Below are 22,077 nucleotides of genomic sequence, written 5' to 3'. Positions count from 1 at the left end.
AAAAAGAAGCATAAAAACCATCCGACCACACCAAGGTGAATCCATTGGGAGGATCCTGACCTGTCTCTAGTATGAAAACCTTACCATGTATCAAACGAGGTCCTGATCTGCCCTCATTCACACTGACCTCATTTGACACATGGTAAGGTCTTAATACCAGAGACAGGTTAGGTCTGTACCAATGGGTACACATAAACATCCAGTTCATAATTTGTTTTGTTAAAACCATAAGCAAAACAGTATTAACTTAAAAAAAGAAGACTTGTCCAACACGTTTCCAGTGCTATGCAATGCAGGTTCTCAGTCATAGAAATGCATATTAGTCTCCAGTCAAAACAAATAGTAATGCGTACAACATGATTTCTTAATTCTGTTTTTCAGGTGGACCTGCAATGGGTAGGAAATGCGTTGGACAAGTGTTCCGTTTTTCAGTTAATGCTGTTTTGTTTATGGCTTTCACAAAGAATAAACTGGATCTTTTAATATAGAAGTGTTGCTGGAATTCCCATACTGTTTACCGCTCTAATTAAGTGCCAGGAAACCGATCTGACTATGGAAGCACCTCCAACATCTGGGGACTGTGAGTTGCTTCAACTAGGAGTTGTGAGATCAGCAGACAGAAGAATAGTTAGTAAACGGCCCGCCATCAGAACAAGGTGGGAAGACAAGGTACAAAATCACAATACAGAAGAATAGTCAGTAAGTGGGCCGAGATCAGAACAAGGTGGGAAGACAAGGTACAAAATCAAGATACAGAAGAATAGTCAGTAAGTGGGCCGAGATCAGAACAAGGTGGGAAGACAAGGTACAAAATCACAATACAGAAGAATAGTCAGTAAGTGGGCCGAGATCAGAACAAGGTGGGAAGACAAGGTACAAAATCAAGATACAGAAGAATAGTCAGTAAGTGGGCCGAGATCAGAACAAGGTGGGGAGACAAGGTACAAAATCACAATACAGAAGAATAGTCAGTAAGTGGGTCGAGATCAGAACAAGGTGAGAAGACAAGGTACAAAATCAAGATACAGAAGAATAGTCAGTAAGTGGACCGAGATCAGAACAAGGTGGGAAGACAAGGTACAAAATCACAATACAGTAGAATAGTCAGTAAGTGGGCCGAGATCAGAACAAGGTGGGAAGACAAGGTACAAAATCAAGATACAGAAGAATAGTCAGTAAGTGGGTCGAGATCAGAACAAGGTGAGAAGACAAGGTACAAAATTAAGATACAGAAGAATAGTCAGTAAGTGGGCCGAGATCAGAACAAGGTGGGAAGACAAGGTACAAAATCAAGATACAGAAGAATAGTCAGTAAGTGGGCCGAGATCAGAACAAGGTGGGAAGACAAGGTACAAAATCAGAATACAGAAGAATAGTCAGCAAGTGGGCCGAGATCAGAACAAGGTGGGAAGACAAGGTACAAAATCAAGATACAGAAGAATAGTCAGTAAGTGGGCCGAGATCAGAACAAGGTGGGAAGACAAGGTACAAAATCAAGATACAGAAGAATAGTCAGTAAGTGGGCCGAGATCAGAACAAGGTGGGAAGACAAGGTACAAAATCAGAATACAGAAGAATAGTCAGTAAGTGGGCCGAGATCAGAACAAGGTGGGAAGACAAGGTACAAAATCAGAATACAGAAGAATAGTCAGCAAGTGGGCCGAGATCAGAACAAGGTGGGAAGACAAGGTACAAAATCAAGATACAGAAGAATAGTCAGTAAGTGGGCCGAGATCAGAACAAGGTGGGAAGACAAGGTACAAAATCAAGATACAGAAGAATAGTCAGTAAGTGGGCCGAGATCAGAACAAGTTGGGAAGACAAGGTACAAAATCACAATACAGAAGAATAGTCAGTAAGTGGGCCGAGATCAGAACAAGGTGGGAAGACAAGGTACAAAATCAAGATACAGAAGAATAGTCAGTAAGTGGGCCGAGATCAGAACAAGGTGGGAAGACAAGGTACAAAATCAAGATACAGAAGAATAGTCAGTAAGTGGGCCGAGATCAGAACAAGGTGGGAAGACAAGGTACAAAATCAAGATACAGAAGAATAGTCAGTAAACCAGCCGGGGTCAGTACAAGCAAACTATAGAAAAAACATGGGCTGAGAAGAAGCAGCAAACCTGAGGATGAAATAAATATATATCTGGCAGCTACCAGCAGTAGGCTGGTAGTTTTAGTAGGGTGTGGTACTGTCCAATTGGCCAAAAGCAAGGAGCTGATTACTCCATCTGGAAAGCACAACCCTCCATAGTGCCTGCCTGGACAGCACTACATGTCATAGCCACACTAGTCTAAGAGTCTCGACAGAGCCTGCAACACTCAGAGCTTCTGGTCCTGATATCTCCATCACCAGTGTCACCCTCAGAAATAATACGGCGGTGCCTCGTGACACAAGCAGATGTGCCAAGAGCCAGTCCTGGGGAACATGTGGCAATGAAATGGGATGGCTTCCCCATTTTGTACTATGGATCAACTTAGACCTTTCCTCACCACTTGGTCTGGTGACAAGTAACCATAAACAGCCATGCATACTCATCACAGATGCATTAAAGGGAATCTGAAAGCAATTTCTTGTTAGATAATCTAAGAGCATCATGATGTAGGGGCTGAGACAGCGATGTGTCACTTACTGGGCTGAGTATTGCTGTTTCAACAAAATCAGCATTTTATCAGCAGGAGATGATTACTACAGGGACAGGTGTCTTGTGCCTCCTGGTCCAATCACGCAAACACCACTGACTTTCTGTCAATACACAGTGCACTCAGTGAGCCAATCAGGGGTGGGTGTGGGCGTGGTTATACACAGCTCTGCATTTCAGCACTGCTAGATCTACAGCAGTTAAAACAGTGATTCTACCAAATTGGCAGCATGCAGACCAGCAAGTGACACATCGCTGGAATCAGGGTCCCAGCCTCTAAATCATGCTACTCTCATATTACATAGCAAAACCTGCTGACAGATTCCCTTTAAAGCTTAGTGCCTGTATTAATCATATTTACAAGGTTTCCTGCCCAACTCATAGACAGCAAAAAATCTAGGCCAGATCTCTCATTTCAGAAAGCTATGTTTTACTCTGAAACACTGCAACATTTCACAGAAAACAAAGCCTGAAAAGTGTGCAAGGCGCGGCAAAATGATGCTATCTGCATATATGAAAGTATAAATCATGCTGAGCTAGGCAGAGAGAAGTCAGAGGGAGCTGTCTAACAGACTTCTCTCCCTGTGACTGATGCTATATTTCCTCTGAAAATTGAGGTACCCTGTGTAGATTTTATGTTGCCTGTGATCTGGGCCGCATGTGACCACTGGTGGCTTGTTTTAACAGTATCTAATGTACACTCATCCTGTGCAAAAGTGGTCATGGAAAAGAGATAGACTGGACTAAAAGGGTTAGAGTCTCAATGCCTTTCATGGTCGAGATGGGAATAACTGTTTCGAGGTCCCGGCGACCAGAGGCTCGGGTAATGAAATGGTCAAGCGCTTCTGCGCTACCCAGTTTGAATAAATCCCATTCATTTTCCTAATCCCGGGTGGCGGGGACATAGAAGCAGTTTTTCCCATTTCAGACTTACAAGGCAGAGATGGTAATAACTGTTAAAGTGTACACCAGTCGGTTGCTGCCTTTTTATTTAAAAAAAAGAGTTGTCAACCACAGATTGATGATTTTTCTAAATAACACTCATCACCGGAATTGCTAATGCCACCTTATAAGACCCGACTTGTTAGCAAAAGTTGGCTCCAAACTTCCGGATTGTGGTATCTCGGCATGTAGAGTTGGATCACATAACCCTGCATGGCCCCTCTCACTGTGAGAGCGCAATATCACACGCGTCAGCAAAGTTCAAGGTGCGAGATCTTGTGCTTTCACAGTGATGAGGGTTGTGGGATCCCAATCTGATTACTGATGATCCACAAAACCAGAAATTGGAAGCCAACTTTTGCTGGAAAGCCGAATCTTTAGGGTGGAATTAGGGACAACAACTATCAGCATTTTTGATAATAAATGTTATTTAGAAAAATCATTATTTTGTGGCCACCAACTGTTCTCCTAAATAAGAAGGGCAGCCCCAGACTGGTGATGGGCTCTCTTTAAATGTTAACTGCTCTATGGCCCGGCTGACTTCCTTCGTACTTGGCCATTTCACCTACATTAACCTCCGTCTCAGCTGATTTCCCACACCCATCTTCTTTAGACTGTCTTTGACCCTCCACTCCTTCATGATGTATTTTTTTCCAAACCCATCCCTCTCTTCTGGCCTTTCTTAGACACTATTATTCTTAGCCTTCTCTGTCTTTTAGTTCTACCTTCCACAATTCGTTTCTTCTCTAATCTACACCAGTTTCTTTTAAATACAGATCTGTCGCCAGAGATTATAATACAATCCGCATATATTATTAAATAGATCTCTTAGACCTGATGCAACCGGTGAACTTACTTTGAAAATCCATGTCAGAATGACTGAATAATACTTTTTTTTTAAAGTTTAACATTGAAACACCATGTTTTTTCCCAATCAGTCCCAGATCATACAGTCTCTTTAGGCCTCCAAGAAGCATCTGATTATGGTGACGTTTATTCTAAGCATGTTTTTTTCCACTTCTGGTTAATGCAAACGTTATAAACTGTTTAAAATGAGCCGTGAACTATCCTGGTTCGTCCTTTAGCGTAAATACTTGTACTCCATGTATAGAATTCTGTACATTTTTAGAACTTTCTGTTGGATTGTTCCTCTGTTGGTCCTCCTGGAAACATTGGAATTTATTGACAACTGGGCGTTATCATCCCCTTTGTCTTTATACAGTCTGACATGGTCTACTCAGTACTGCCAGTATGGTAGGGGAATCATTTTTGACAAGAGTGTAAAGAGTTTGGATGTTCTCCCATGTTTGTGTGGTTTTCCTCCTCCACTCCAAAGACATACTGATAAGGAACAAAGATTATGGGGACAGTGATGTAAAGCATTGTGGAATTAATGGAATTCTATAAGAGAGTAAAATAAATAAATGAGTAAATAAAAAAAACATTTGCAGGGAGAACTACAGCAGAATGGCATAGTATAGGGCTTTTATAGAACACTCGATGTGGGCCCGATGCTATCACGATGGGGGCAGCTCTGTGGTGCTGGGGGCAGGGGCCCACCCACCTCCGTGCAGTCACAGCCAGCAGGAAAGACTTTGTATTGCGGCCTGTGCTGGATATGGAGTGCCGGCGCCACCAGAGGGTGCCCGCACCCCATCTCCAGCACGGGCCGCAAGCCGCAGTCTTTCTTGCCGGCTGTGACTGCTCGGAGGTGGGTGGGCAGGCGGCGGTAGGTCCTGGCGGCAGGTCCCGACGGCGGGTAGCAGGCGGAGGCGGCGGGGGGGTCCGGCGGCAGGTCCTGGCTGCGGGTCCAGTGCAGGCTGCGGGTCCTGGCGGCGGGTCCAGCAGTGACGGCGGCTGGGGTGCCGGCGGTGTCCCGCTGGTGGTACTGTGTAAGGGCCTAGTACCACCAGCGGGTGACATATTGGAATACGCATCACTTGGGTATTCCAATATGGCGGTCGGTGTACTTCCGGTGCGGCGCGGTGGATTGTGGGATTCGAGGACATCCAGACAGAAGTGGATGATGGACAATTTAAGGCAATTATATGTATAGATCATGTCTAGGCAAAATACACTGCTCAAAAAAATAAAGTGAACACTTAAACAACAGAATATAACTCCAAGTAAATCAAACTTCTGTGAAATCAAACTGTCCACTTAGGAAGCAACACTGACAATCAATTTCACATGCTGTTGTGCAAATGGAATAGACAACAGATGGAAATTATTAGCAATTATCAAGACACCCTAAATAAAGGAGTGGTTCTGCAGTTGGGGACCACAGACCTCATTTCAGTACCAATGCCTTCTGGCTGATGTTTTGGTCACTTTTGAAAGTTGGTTGTGCTTTCACACTCATGGTAGCATGACACGGACTCTACAACCCACACAAGTGGCTCAGATAGCGCAGCTCATCCAGGATTGCACATCAATGCGAGCTTTGGCAAGGTTTGCTGTGTCTGTCAGCGTAGTGTCCAACATGAACTCACAACATGCGTCCCTTAGAAACCCGATGTGTACGTTAGTTATGAGCTCCCTGCATCAGTGCGCTGGTAACTAACGTACAAATCGGGTATCTAAGGGACACACGTCCCTTGGATACCCGATGTGTACGTTAGTTACCAGCTGATCGCTGGTCTCCCGCCTATCACACGCAGCGATGCATGGTGGCCAGCGGGAGACCAGCGACCAAAAAAAAGTCCTGGCCTTTCCTGCAGCGATCAGCGATACCGGCAGGGGGGCCGGTCGCTGATCGCTGTCACACACAGCGATCTCGCTGGTGAGATTGCTGTTGTGTCACAAAAATTGTGACTCAGCAGCGATCTCGCTAGCGAGATCGCTATGTGTGACGGGGCCTTAAGTGAAATTGATTGTCAAATAGTGTTGCTTCCTAAGTGGACAGTTTGATTTCACAGAAGTTTGATTTACTTGGAGTTATATTTCTGTTAAGTGTTCCCTTTATTTTTTTGAGCAGTGTATAAAAATCTGACATTGGAAAATCTAAAGGAGCTCAGCGAAGGTGGGTATCATGAATCTAACAAGCTTGTCAACAATTTCCAATAGGAACCAGCAGAATTGTGATTTCAGCTCTGCTCTGGAGCATAACATAGGCTTTAGGAATGCTATCCTCGCTTCCTTGAATCTTGAGCTTTCAAGCTATGAATCTGAGGAGTTTGGAGTTAACAGCTAACTTCAGTGCCAGACACACATATCATATGTTACATATTCATCCTTTCATATCCAGGGGGGTTCTTGGAAATTACATTCCTATGTTATTCACAAAGGCTGGTTGCTGATAATAGGATTAAGCTGTGCATCGGGACTCTGACTATTGTCTGATAATAGACTAGTGCCAGTCAGCATGGGTACGCTACTGTACACCCGCTGTTCGAGAATTTAATAAAGGAACATACTTACTCTAACCCTGCAGCTTTGTGGATACAGAAGTAATGTCGCACTAGTTATACCCCCCGCATGCGCATAGTTCGATGAAAGGAACAAGTCCGTCAAATTCAACCTCATAATTTAGACTTCAGTAATCTGGCGTAAGGGTGGAGGACTTTTTATCTTCCAAGGGCCATTTTTTTATATTTATAATGTAATTCGCTGGCCAAATAAAATTAATAACTATAAATGATCCTGATATATTTGGTCAAACGTTTAATTAAGTAGCCTCTAATGTGATGGCTGGAACTGCTTCTCTTTGGAGCGACGTGTGATGTTAGGTGGTATTGATCACGTTGCTGGTTGCAATTGCCTTTCCTGAACTGAATTGACTCTTTGTGATGATAAGTTTTGAGAAAAACGGCTCACAGCAGTAAGTTGTTCCGATCACAGATGAATATTTCAATGAAAGTCTCCTCAAAGTGGGAAATTCATCACAGCTCATGGAACATTTACAGAACTCAAGCAGAGGGAGGTCTGCAGTATATTACACATTAGAGACACTTAGCCTGTACTGCATACATCACATAGAAGAAACGGAGACTGCTGTGTATACATCACATAGGATACGCTGAGACGTCTGTATATACTAACATAGGAGATGCTGAGTCTGTGCTATATATGTATCACATAGGAGACACCAAGACTGCTGTATACACATCACATTGGAGACACCGAGACTGTACTCTATACATCACATAGGAAACACGGAGACTGCTATATATACAAAACATATGATACAATGAGACTTCTATATATATGCTATATATACAACACATTGGAGACACCAAGACTGTACTATATACATCATATAGGAGACACCAAGACTTCTGTACATACTTCGCATAGGAGACGCTGAGACTGTGTTTTATATATATCACATAGGAGACACTAAGACTGCTGTATATACATCACATAGGAGACACTGAGACTGCTGTATATACATCACATAGGAGACACTGAGACTGCTTTAAACATCACATAGGATACACTGAAACTGGTGGATATAAATCACATAGGAGACACTGAGACAGCTATATTATACACTGGGACTTCTGTATACATCACATAGGATACACTGAGACTGCTGTGCATATATCACATAGGATACAATGAGACTGCTGTATATACATCACATTGTATACACTGCTGTATATACTACATAAAATACACTGAGACTGCTGCATATAAAACACATAGGATACGCTGAGACTGTTGTATACATCACATATTATACACAGACTCTGGTATATACATCACATCGGATACACTAAGACTGCTGTATACACTACATAGGAGATACTTCAATTATAGTATACATCACATAGATACGCTGAGACTGCTGTATACATCCCATAGGAGAAGCCAAGACTCTGCTGTATATACATCACATAAGATACTCTTTATAGTACAGAGTCAAAATCATCAGCATAAGAGTCAGTGATAAGCGGTCATAGAGGAGCGCTTAGGAAGCAACCCAGGGGCAGACAAAAATGTCAGGTCTCCACCGCAGCTCCAGCCGAAAACTTCCAATGAAGGATAGGAGCAATGAGAAAATGGAAACGGTCTTAGGAGCGCAGGAAAGAGACTCAGACAAGAGATGGGGTTGAAACCTCAACGCGTTTTGACGGAGGATCCGTCTTCATCAGGTGGAAGTTGATGAAGACGGATCCTCCGTTGAAACGCGTTGTGGTTTAACCCTATCTCTTGTCTGAGTCTCTTTCCTGTGCTCCTAAGACCGTTTCCATTTTCTCATCAAAATCATCAGCATGGAAGACATCTTACAACACTACTGAGCAGTGTAGATGTGAATTCAGCACTCTGATTAGATAAATTACTTGCTAGAAGTTTCAGCAAGGATGGCTTTCTCTACCTGTCTCTGTGCCTCTCCCTCTCATCTCCATAGATATTAATAGGTTCTGTAACATATGATAATGATATTTCAATGAAATGGCAGTCTGTTTTGCTTGGCTAATAAGAGGAGAAAGAAGCATATTTCCTTGATAAGATATGCAACAATGTTTTTTTATATTCACTTGTACCATTGATTTATGCAAAATTTGTTGAAATTACAGTGACAATTTAAAAATCATGACCCTGTATTACAAACCCTTGGCTTACCTGACGATTAAGGCCAAATTATTAACCCCAATATGTGAGGACTTTCAGAAAGAGGTATACAAACATTTGCCACAGCAGATAACTGTGGGCTTATTGTTAAATTACATATTTCTATCTGAAATTAATGTCGACAGTCCTATGTAACTCATAGACAACATCCTGATGTTTCTGTTCATTACTAGTATGTCCAGCTTTGTCTGATCTGTAATCCTTGCTGGTTGCACAAGTTGAGGTGTGTATATACAATTCAAGAGCCGCGGGTCATCTGTCCCACTTGTCAATCACTACAATATATGATTGGTCCATAAAGCATAAGTCAGCAGGACACTTCATATTCCTTCAGACAGGGTTAACATTCCTAAATAGCGTGTCTGAGTCTGGAGAGATGGAAACTGAGCCACAAGTGTGCAAAGCCTCCAGCAAATGTTCATTGCTAGACTCAGTACTCCTCCTCAAAGAAGAAGAGAGGACATTTGTAGTGCGGCTTTGTCATCTGTTCATATTTTGGTTTGGCGCAGACAATAAAGGCAAGGAAAGAATCATCAAAAACAATGCACGCGCAAGAAGAATGTCAGCACCCTGGGTCACTTAAAGAAGAAGCTTATGAATTTTTACATTGGCCAGGTAACTAGAAAGTATTTTTTTAGGGGTACATGCATGCAGGGCCTATGAGCAGTGGTTATTCTGTCTGGATTTAATGGAAACATACATTAGATCACACCCCTGAGATTTAGGGTATGTATCTACACTCCTCAACAATGAAATTGCTACATGAAGAAGAAAGAAATCATGCAGTTATGGAAATCACACGCTGGATAGGCATGGAAATGATATGGAAAATATGAAAACATGGAAGCAACATTTTCAAAACGCTTTGTCGGGTAAATCGTCATGATATGTTGCTGGCATGTCTCTTTGCAATTGCTGATCAATGACGTCCCAAAAGTGTTTGATGGGAGACAAGTCTGGAGATGCTGAAGGGCATGGTAAACACTTAGGTCACAGAGAGTCAAAAACAGCAGCATGGAAGACATCATATAACACTACTGAGCAGTGTAGATGTGAACGCCCAGCAAGATGCGGCTTGGCATTGACGCGTTGAAAAATGTCTCCAAGGATACTCTGGAGAAATGGTCATACCACTGATTTCACATCTTTCATGGTGCGGAGCAAGACAGTAAAGTAGGCTGGAATGGAAGTTTATGTTCTTGAGCGATGAGTCCTGGTTTTATCTTAGATGCAATGATAGCCAAAGACTAATCTGAAGACCATGTGGGCAATGTCATAAGTCATGAAGAGGCCTTTACAAGGGAATGTCACAATGGTCCTACTCCGGGGATAATGGTTTGTGATAAAATAATGTATGGTAGCCAGACCCATCTATTTTTCATTCCTGATACACTAACAGCTCAGCATCACATTGATTTGATCGTGGAATCAGTGTACAGTCATTTCACTAAAGTGTTCCAAGAGTTGTTTGTCAACTCAATGCCAGGCCGCATGTTGCTGGTGCTACTGTGAACAGCCTGCAGAACCTAAATGTGCTACAATGGCCTGCAGCATCTCCAATGGACTTGTCCCCTATGGAGCACATCTCAGACATTGTTGGTTGGCGACTGCAAAGGGAGCTGCCAGCAGTAGATCTTGATGATTTGCCCAAGTGCATTCAGCACGATAGAACATTTCTCATACAACCATTAATAACTTAATTGATGACAGCCAAGATGTGCAAGTGCTGTGGTGTCTGTGCATGGTGCTCATACTCAATAAGGAATAAATCAAGATGTTTTGAAACCTTTGTTTCCATTTTTCCATGACTTTTCCTTCTTGATATTCCAATTTCATTGTTGAGGTGTGTGTATACATTAGGTTGGTCCTGGGTATGTGGTGTCGAGGTCTATTTCTGGGTCTGCATTAGTTTCGGGTGTCTGCTCTGGGGTCTGTATCTATTTTGGGGTGTGATGGATAGGGTCTTATGCTGCAGGTTGGTGGTATATCCTATATAAAAAGGTGAAAAATAAGGTCAAAAAGTTTGCAGCATTTGAAAAGTGTCATAACAGGCATATTACAACGGCCTTGTACTATACTGGAACCATAACCTTCTGTGGCCCCTCAAATTTGATATACTACAATTTCCCGCTCATTGTGACGACCGCAGCCCCTTTAATAGTCCCTGCCTGTATTTAGTCTAAGGCTGTGCTGGCATCACTAGGTATAATAGACTGAGTACACATAGTCTTTTCCCTTCCTATTTTACATAACTAGAAATTACACTGTTTGCTATAAAAAAGCCAATATTAGATTTGCTCTTGCTTTTATGATAGTTGCAACCAATAAAATAAAAATCCCATTGTACAAGACTCAGCATCTGCATAATATGATTCTCATTATTTCGCAGAGTTCATTGTAGATCCAACTGGCTTCCATGGCCCATTGTAACATTTCATCCTGGAAAGGAGAGCAGAAAGCTGCTGATATGAGGAATCATGCACACACCAGAGACTTCCAGGGATATCTGGCCGTGTCAGGGATACATGGCTTGTGTCACGCATACACTGTTTTTTTTTATCTAGGAAATTTTCATTCAAAATATGTTTTCTATTTTAAAGCATACGTGTCATATCACGTGACTTTTTTGGATTAACTGTTGTGTGTGCGTACTGGAGGAATAACACTATTTCTGGTCATTACATAACTTTTATTCTTTATGTTTCACAAATTTTACACTCTGCAGCCTCAATCTCTAATTTTCAGTTGTCTCTGAGCTGGTGGGTGAAGATATGCTGCTATAATGTCTCCCATACACAGCGCACAGACATGGGGGATTCCTGCTCTCCTGTCTCTCAGAAGCAACAGTACGGTGGACAATATACAACAATACTGAGCGGTGTGGCTGTGAATCCAACAATGGGGTGAGATAAATTACTTGCTAGTAGCTAGCAGCACAGATCTATTTCTCTGCATTTGTCTGTGACTCTCCCCGCTCCCCATTTCACAGACTTTATTAGGGTCTGTTATATGATACTTTAGTGATTTAGGAGCAGTTTGTTTTTTAATGCTTATTTTACAACTTTGTTTTCTTTAATAGTCGGTAATGAATCAGAAGACAGGACTTGTTTCAGCATCTTATGGGGCCAATTACATATGGAGCATCTTATGGGGCCAATTACATATGGATCATTATATGGGGCCCATTATACATGGAAAATTATTTGGTGCCCATTCTGTTTGAAGCAATATATGGGGTTAATCATATGCTGGAGCATTATATGGTACCCATCATATACTGTATGGTGTATTATATGGAGCCTATTCTGTATGGAACATTTTATGAGGCCCATTCTACAGTATATGGAGCAATATATGGGGCCCATCGGATACTGTATAGAGCATTATATAGGGCTCATTATACTGTATGGAGCATTATATGGGTCTCGTTATACTGTATGAAGTAATATATGGGGCTCATTGTTCTGTATGGAGAATTATATGGGTCCATTATTCTGTATGGAGCAATATATGGAACCCTTCATATACTGTATGGAGCATTTTATGGGGTTCATTATTCTGTATGGAACATTATATGGGGCTCATTATTCTGTATGGAGCAGTATGTGGTGCCCATAATATTGTATGGAGGACTATGCTGTCTGGTTTCCGAGCTATTGATATCACTTATGTAAAGTAAGAAGTAAGTGAAATCTTTGGCATTGTACTATACCTATATTTCTCTGCTATATCTGTGCATATTGAATTGTGGTATGTGTTAAAGGGGCCCACTGAGACTCTGCCGCCAGGGGCCCACTGTGTATATGTAGTGTGTGTGTGTATATATTATATATATATACAGCTCTGGAAGAAAGTAAGAGACCACTACAAAATTACAAAATTTTCAGTTTCTCTTATTTTTCTCTTTATAAGTATATTTTTCAGTAAAATGTACACTGTTGTAATATTCTATAAACTACTTACATGTCTCCAAAATTTAAAGCTAAAAATTTTGTATTTATTTGCAGCAAATGAGCAATCAATAAAATAATGAAAAGGAAACAGTACATTCAGACCTCAAATATTGCAAAGAAAACAAGTTCTTATTCATGTAGAAAAAAAACAATACTAATGCTTTAACTCAGAAAGGGTTCAGAAATCAATATTTTGTGGAATAACCATGATTGTTAATCCCAGCTTTCATGTGTCTTGGCATGCTTTCCACCAGTCTTTCACACTGCTTTTGGGTGACCTTATGCCATTCGTGGTAAAAAAAAATGTAAGCAGTTCTTCTTTGATGGCTTGTGACTATCCATCATCCTCTTGATTACATTCCAGAGGTTTTCAATGGGGTTGAGGTCTGGAGATTGGACTGGCCATGAGAGGGATTTGTTGAGGTGGTCATCCATCCACACATTGATTGCCCTAGCTGTGTGGCATTGTGCATTGTCCTGCTGTAAAAACAGTCCTCAGAGCTGGGGAACATTGCCTGAGCAGAAGGAATCAACTGTTTTCCAGGATAACCTTGTATGTGGCTTGATTCATACGCCCTTCGCAAAGATTAACCTGCCCAATTCCAACCTTGCCCAGATCATCACTGATCCTCCACCAAATTTCACAGTGGGATTAAGACACTGTGGCTTATACGCCTCTCCAGGTTTCCTTCTAATCATTAGACGACCAGGTGTTGGGCAAAGCTGAAAATTAGACTCCGAGAAGATTACTTTACTCCAGACCTCTATGGTCCAATCTAGGGATGGGCGAATCTACTCATTAGGACTTGTTACTCTGCGAGTAGTAGGGGACTCGCAGGAGTCGGTACTCTGCGAGTTTCCAAGCGATTACTCGCACAGTAACGAGTCCAATGCAAATCAATGGCAATCCTAGTTTTTTCAGAGTTTAATACAAGCAATCCTAGTTTCTTAGCGATTTTGTGTCCCGCTGTCAGCAGCGAGTCTTAGCGAGTCTAGGACTCCTATATACTGTATTCGGGACTCGCAGAATACAGAATATGTTAATTTTCAGAGACAGCCTAGTTTGTTAGGTGAGAAAACTGTGAAGAGCACTACTATGATTGGCTGCTGTCCATCGTGATGCCTATGTCATGTATCACAGGCAAGGCTGTATATAAACCCTGCCCCCGCCATTTTGGGCACATTCCTGTGACGATCTGAGCTAGTGCAGGGCGAGTTGGAGACATAGAGCAGATCTAGGGACTGTTAGTCAGTGTAGGACCTCAAGATTTCTCACATATAACACAAAAGTTATTTTCAGAACTACCAGGATGGAGGAGTACTGTAGAGGACTGTAGGCAGGGAGAAAGGCAGGAGCAGCCTTAGGCTACTTTCACACGTCCGTCGGTGGCATTCCGGCTCCGTGCGGCAAAAAGATGGAGTGCCGGATCCAGCCGTGAATGGAGGGACCGGAAGTATATGCGGCGCATCTTACGGCGCCTGACACAGCTATGTTGCGGAGTCGCCGGGGAAGAAAAGGATCCACGAGCCAGTGAACAGGGTATGAAAAAGAGAGAACGGGGTATGAAAGAGAGAGAGAACGGGGTATGAAAGAGAGAGAGAACGGGGTATGAAAGAGAGAGAACGGGGTATGAAAGAGAGAGAGAACGGGGTATGAAAGAGAGAGAGAATGGGGTATGAAAGAGAGAGAGAACGGGGTATGAAAGAGAGAGAACGGGGTATGAAAGAGAGAGAGAACGGGGTATGAAAGAGAGAGAGAGATATCCGGGCATGCGCACAGGGTAAAACCGTGCATGCGGTGGCCGGATCAGGTAGAAGCCTGATTCGGCGGCCGGAATGTGCCATAGCGTAACATTGTCCCGCAGAGCCGGGAGGGCCGCATTCGGCCATGTCCGGCTTTTTTCGCCGGACAAAAAAACGCTGCAGCACCCGTCCTGTCCGGCCGCCGGACAGAGGAATTCAGCCGGATCCGGTAAAAACCGGAACAAACGGAAGCACATGCGGCGCGATCCGGCGCATGTGCTTCTCAATGACAAAAAAACGCATCCGGCGGTAAAAAAAACCGGATCCGTTTTTTTACACACATGCCGGATTGTGCCTGACGGCACAAACTGGATGTGTGAAAGAGGCCTTACAGTGCATACAGCACCATCCTCAGAGCTTAGCTTACTCACTCAGCTTCCATCAGAGCTGAAATCAGAAGCATAGCTGAGCAAATTTTCTTTTTTTTTTCCACCAGATATTATTGGGGTCATATTTACCCCTGCAGCGTTATTGTTTCTGTGGCAGACCAGTGCGTTGCTGCTATCTATCCCACCAGCTAATAGCACGCACGCTGCCTGCTTGTGTGCACTAAACAATTTTTTCAGGGAGAGTGCGTTGCTTCTCTGCTAAGTTACAGCACGCACTTCACCCCAGAGCGGTGACGCAGACAGCACCACAGTCCACCTAGGTGACTGCCTTTGCGCACTAAACAATTTTTTCAGGGAGAGTGCAGGGCTTCTCTGCTACCAGCTAATAGCACGCACATTACCTTCCTGCTGTGCCAATACGCATCACTAGCCTTGATTGTCCTCCTATTACAGTCCCCTGTAGTTATCCCCTTTGCACTGTGCATCCCCTGAGACTACAGCACGGGTCACATCACATCCCCCAGTGAAGCAGACCCCGGCCCGGTGCTGGGTACCACGGTTTCAGTGCGTCACAGACGCCAATGGTGACACAAGAAATCTCATTCTCTCCTAATCCAAAAAAGGGTACAGTAAAAGAAAATAGAAGAAATGACATCACATAACTCTTACCCATGTTTGCCTGCCCATCTTCTCCAGCGTGATCAAATAACGGGAACATACTTCTGGCGATGGACCTCCAAGCCATATTTCGCTGTCTTTCATCACCATAGCCAGGGTGGGTGGGCTGCCACAGCTGGGGCCACTCTTCAACCAGGCCGATCAGCCTCTCTGTATCACGTCTGCTACACATCTTTGGTGGGCCTGTGTGTGCAGATCTGATCGCCCTGTGTGTGCAGATCAGATCGCCCTGTGTGTGCAGATCAGATCTGCCTGTGTGTGCAGAATATCAGATCAGCCTGTGCAGTAAATCGGTTAGCACAGGCGACTTCCTGTTTAGCTTCTAGCGTGATGTAGAAACGATTTTCTGTGCTTTAGGGATTAATTCTAAATCGCTAAGCTAGGGGCCACTTGCGAGAGTAAAGAGTAAAAAAAATGGCAGCACAGGAATCGCTGCAATACTCACATCCCCATTCATTAACATTGGACTCGCCAGACTTGCAACGAATAGCGAGTTTCCGAGTCGGACTCATTAGAGTCTAGCGATTCCGAGTATTTCAGGATTCGCCCATCCCTAGTCCAATCCTTATGGCCTTTGGCAAACTTCAGCCTGGCTCTCCTTTGCTTTGAAATTTTAACCCCTTCACCCCCAAGGGTGGTTTGCACGTTCATGACCGGGTCAATTTTTACAATTCTGACCACTGTACCTTTATGAGGTCATAACTCTGGAACGCTTCCATGGATCCCGGTCATTGTTTTCTCGTGACATATTGTACTTCATGTTAGTGGTAAAATTTCATTCAAATAACTTGCGTTTATTTGTGAGAAAAACGGAAATTTGGCGAAAATTTTGAAAATTTCGCAATTTTCCAACTTTGAATTTTTATGCCCTTAAATCACAGAGATACTGCACACAAAAAACTTGATAACTAACATTTCCCACATGTTTACTTTACATCAGCACAATTTTGGAACCAAAATTTTTTTTTGTTAGGAAGTTATAAGGGTTAAAAGTTGACCAGCGATTTCTCATTTTTACAACACCATTTTATTTTTAGGACCACATCACATTTGAAGCCACTTTGAGGGGTCTATATGATAGAAAATACCCAAAAGTGACACCATTCTAAAAACTGCACCCCTTAAGGTGCTCAAAACCACATTCAAGAAGTTTATTAACCCTTTAGGTGCGTCACAGGAATTTTTTTGAATATTTAAAAAAAATGAACATCTAACTTTTTTTCACAAAAAAAATACTTCAGGTTCAATTTTTTTTATTTTACCAAGGGTAACAGGAGAAATTGGACTGCAAAAGCTATTGTGCAATTTGTCCTGAGTACGCTGATACCTGATATGTGGGGGGGAACGACTGTTTCGGTGCATGGCAGAGCTCAGAATGGAAGGAGCGCCGTTTGACTTTTTCGATGCAAAATTGTCTGGAATTCAGATCGGACGCCATGTCACATTTGGAGAGTCCCTGATGTACCTAAACAGTGGAAACCCCCTACAAGTGACCCCATTTTGGAAACTAGACCCCCCAATGAACTTATCTAGATACGTGGTGAGAACTTTGAACCCACAAGGGCTTTACAGAAGTTTATAACGTACAACGGTACAATTAAAAAATCATATTTTTTCCACAAAAATGATCTTTTCACCCCAATTTTTATTTTCCCAAGGGTAACAGGACCCTAAAAGTTATTGTGCAATTTGTCCTGAGTACGCTGATACCCCACATGTGGGGGTAAACCACTATTTGGGCGCATGGCAGAGCTCGGAAGGGAAGCAGCGCCATTTGACGTTTTTGGCTGGAATTAAGATCGGACACCATGTCGCGATTGGAAAACCCCTGATGTACCTAAACAGTGGAAACCCCCCACAAATGACACCATTTTGTAAACTAGACCCCCCAAGGAACTTATCTAGATGTGTGGGGAGCACTTTGAACCCCCCAGTATTTCATAACGCCCGGGCGTGAAAATAAAAAATTCGTATTTTTTCCACAAACATGATCTTTTAGTCACCATTTTTTTATTTTCCCAAGGGTACCAGGAGAAATTGGACCCCAAAAGTTGTTGTCCAATTTGTCCTGAGTATGCTTATACCCCATATGTGGGAGAAAACTACTGTATGGGCACACGTCGGGGCTCGAAAGGGAAGTAGTGACGTTTTGGAATGCAGACTTTGATGGAATGGTCTGCGGGTGTCATGTTGCCTTTGGAGAGCCCCTAATGTACCTAAACAGAGGAAACCCCCCACAAATGACCCCATTTTGAAAACTAGACCCCCTAAGGAACTTATCTAGATGTGAGGTGAGCACTTTGAACCCCCAAAGGCTTCACAGAAGTTTATAATGCCTGGGCATGAAAATAAAAAAATCGTATTGTTTCCACAAACATGATCAATTACGCCCCAATTTTTTTATTTTCCCAAGGGTAACAGGAGAAATTGAACCCCAAAAGTTGTTGTCTAATTTGTCCTGAGTACGCTGACACCCCATATGTGGGAGAAAACTACTGTATGGACACACGTCTGGGCTCGGAAGGGAAGTAGTGACGTTTTGGAATGCAGACTTTGATGGAATGGTCTGCGGGTGTCATGTTGCCTTTGGAGAGCCCCTAATGTACCTAAACAGTGGTAACCCCCACAAATGACCCCATTTTGGAAACGAGACCCCCTAAGGAACTTATCTAGATGTGTGTTGAGCACTTTGAACCCCAAGGGCTTCACAGAAGTTTATAATGCCCGGGCATGAAAATAAAAAAATCGTATTTTTTCCACAAACATGATCAATTAGTCCCCAATTTTTTCATTTTCCCAAGGGTAACAGGAGAAATTGGACCCCAAAAGTTGTTGTCCAATTTGTCATGAGTACGCTGACACCCCATATGTGGGAGAAAACTACTGTATGGACACACGTCGGGGCTCGGAAGGGAAGCAGTGACGTTTTGGAATGCAGACTTTGATGGAATGGTCTGCGGGTGTCATGTGCGTTTGGAGAGCCCCTGATGTACCTAAACTATTGAAACTCCCCACAAGTGACCCCATTTTGGACACTAGACCCCCCACGGAACTTATCTAGATGTGTGGTGAGCACTTTGAACCCCCAAGTGCTTCACAGAAGTTTATAACGCTCGGACGTGAAAATAAAAAAATCATTTTTTTCCACAAAAATGATATTTTTGCCCCCAATTTTTTATTTTCCTAAGGGTAACAGGAGAAATTGGACCCCAAAAATTGTTTTGCAATTTGACCTGAGTAGGCTGATACTCTACATGTGGGGGTAAAACACTGTTTGGGCGCATGGCAGAGCTTGGAAGGGAAGGAGCACCATTTGACTTTTTCAACTCAGAATTGGCTGGAATTGAGATCAGGCGCCATGTTGCATTTGGAGAGCCCCTGATGTGCCCAAACAGTGGAAACCCCCAATTCTAACTCCAACCCGAACCCCAGCACACCCCTAACCCTAATCTCAGCCCTAACCCTAACCCTAGCCCTAACCCTAATGGAAAAATGGAAATAAATACATTTTTTTTATTTTATTATTTTTCCCTAACTAAGGGGGTGATAACGGGGGGTTTGATTTACTATTTATGGCGGTTTTTATGTTTGGCAGCTGTCGCATGCTAAAAGATGCTTTTTATTGTAAAAATAGTTTTTGCATCACCACATATTGAGAGCTATAATTTTTCCGTATTTTGACCCACCGAGTCATGTGAGGTCTTATTTTTTGCGGGACAAGTTGACGTTTTTATTGGTACCATTTTCGGGCACGTGACATTTTTTGATTGCTTTTTATTCCGATTTTTGGAGCGCAGAATGAACAAAAACCAGCGTTTCATGATTTTCTTTTGGGGGGGTGCGTTTACACCGTTCCGCGTGCGGTAAAATTGATAAAGCGGTTTTATTCTTCGGGTCAGTACGGTTACAGCGATACCTCATTTAGGTCTTTTTTTATGTTTTGTCGGTTTTATGCAATGAAAACTATTTTATATAAAAAATAATTATTTTTGCATCGCTTTATTCTGCGAGCTATAACTTTTTTTATTTTTTCGTTGATGATGCTGTGTGGTGGCTCGTTTTTTGCGGGACAAGATGTCGTTTTCAGCGGTACCATGGATAGTTATATGCGTCTTTTTGATCGCGCGTTATTACACTTTTTGTTTGGCGGTATGATAATAAATCATTATTTTTTGCTTTGTTTTTTATTTTTATTTTTTAAGGGGTTCGCTAAAGGGGTTAACTAATGGGACAGTTTTATAGGGCGGGTCGTTACGGACGCGGCGATACCTAATATGTGTACTTTTATTGTTTTTTTTTATTTCCAAAAAATGGATTTATTTGGGGGAATATTTTTTTTTTTTTCTAATTTATTTGGCGATTTTTTTAAATTTATTTTTACACTTTTTTTTTTTTTTTAACTTTATTAAATAGCCCCAGGTGGGACATCACTGTCCTGTGACAGATCGCTGATCTGTCACATCACAGATCACTGTGACAGATCAGCGATCTGTCACAGGCAGTGCAGAAGGCTTCCTCATGCCTGCGCTTTGCAGGCACTGAGGAAGCCAGCTTCCTGCAGGCCCCCGTCGCCATCTTGGATTCGGGGGCCTGCAGTAAAGGAGCCCCCCCGCAGCAGCGCTGCACATTGCGCTGCCGTGGGGGGCTCAGGGAAGCACGGAGGGAGCCCCCTCCCTGCCGATGCTTCCCTTTAACCCCCGGTACACCACGATCATGTTTGATCGCGGTGTGCAAGGGGTTAACGTGTCGGGGGCGGTCCGTGACCGCCCCTGACACATTGTGCCGGGTGTCAGCTGTGATAATCAGCTGACACCCGGCCGCGATTAGCGGCGCTCACCACGTGGGCGCCGCTGATCGCGGTAGACGTACTGTCCCGTCCATGGGCATAGGGGCCCGGGTCCCATGGACGGGATAGTACGTATGATGTCAGGAAGGGGTTAAGGATGGAGGCAACATGACGCTCACTGTATCCCTCTGCTAGTAAAGCCCTTTTCCTCACTCAAGACTTTTCTTTTCAACTCCTTTGGCATGGTTAAAAGTTATTTTTTCATTCCTATTACTTTTGGGATATTACTAGCACTTGTTTTGCCATCCAGCTTGTACTATTGCAAGAGGATTGTGAACACCACAGCAGGGTTTTTTATACTTTCCTTTGTTAAATAAGATTGGTTCAGGTGATCACCTAATCAGAAGCACATTAACTAGAATGAGGTGTACTCTGGTTGAAATTCAACTGACACTGGAATGGAATGGCTGTCAGACATGTAGAGATGGGGATTTTTAGAAAACTGTGCAGTGGACTCTTAATTTTTTCCAGAGCTGTATATACATATACATAAAATCAGGAGGGGCGCTGGTCCAAATCTTGCACTGGGGCCCATCAGACTGTAGTTACGCCACTGCATAGAGTGACTGTGGACGTTCATCTCAAATCTGGATCAGCCGTTTATTTATAAAATGAAGCCCTGTGGCATGCCAATCCTAACAGCGTGTTATATACTCACTGTCAGGATTAAAAGGAACCTGTCACCCCCCCAGGGCGTTTTTAAGTAAAAGAGCCACATTCAGCAACACTAAGACTGCATTCTGTGAAGGTGGCTCTTTTGTTTCTGACCCCTAGTAACGCCGAAATATTGACTTTTATAAATAGGTCCCCATACCTGTATTGCGTCCCATAGGTATGGTCTGTTCCCCTGTATCAGCCGCCTCCCAGCCGTCCATCATGACCCTGATGTGTCTGTGCACCGCCTCCCAGACATCCATCATGCCTCTGTCTTGTGTCTGAGCGCCGCCTCCCAGCCATCCATCATGCCCGTCTTGCGTCTGGGCGCTGCCTCCCAGCCGTCCATCACGCCCGTACGCTGCCTCCTCCTGGGTTGTATGCCGACGCCTGTGCTGTGACAACAGTTCTCGGGCATGCGCAGTGCCCGACATCAACTGCGTGTTGCGGAGGCCCCAGATCCCGCCCCGCAGTGTGTTATGATATATTCACACTGCCGGGCTTGGAATCTGGTGCCTGCGCAGTGAACAACTCTAGTTGCGCCTGCCCCCATCTCCCTCCTCTTTTATTTTCCTCCCTCGGCATCAGCGGATGAGCTGAGCTCCGCACAAGCAGGTCACTGGCAGGTACACATACTGTATAAAGCAGTCT

General features: G+C 43.4%; 1 protein-coding gene across 1 annotated transcript in view; it reads right to left on the bottom strand.

Annotated features, from left to right (window-relative positions):
• The window catches only part of AEBP1 (AE binding protein 1), a 146,610-nt gene extending 125,003 nt beyond the window's left edge, over positions 1–21,607 (bottom strand). The window contains exon 1 of the mRNA XM_073588628.1: positions 21,587–21,607. The gene's annotated coding sequence lies outside the window, so the exon portion shown is untranslated. The remainder of the gene's footprint in view (positions 1–21,586) is intronic.
• Positions 21,608–22,077: the final 470 nt, after the last annotated feature.

Source organism: Dendrobates tinctorius, unplaced genomic scaffold (assembly GCF_039654945.1).
Source record: "Dendrobates tinctorius isolate UK_male_01 unplaced genomic scaffold, ASM3965494v1 ptg000104l, whole genome shotgun sequence".
Classification (NCBI taxonomy): Eukaryota; Metazoa; Chordata; class Amphibia; order Anura; family Dendrobatidae; genus Dendrobates; species Dendrobates tinctorius.
Note: the sequence above shows the minus strand (reverse complement) of the source record. Positions and strands in the feature narration are given on the sequence as shown.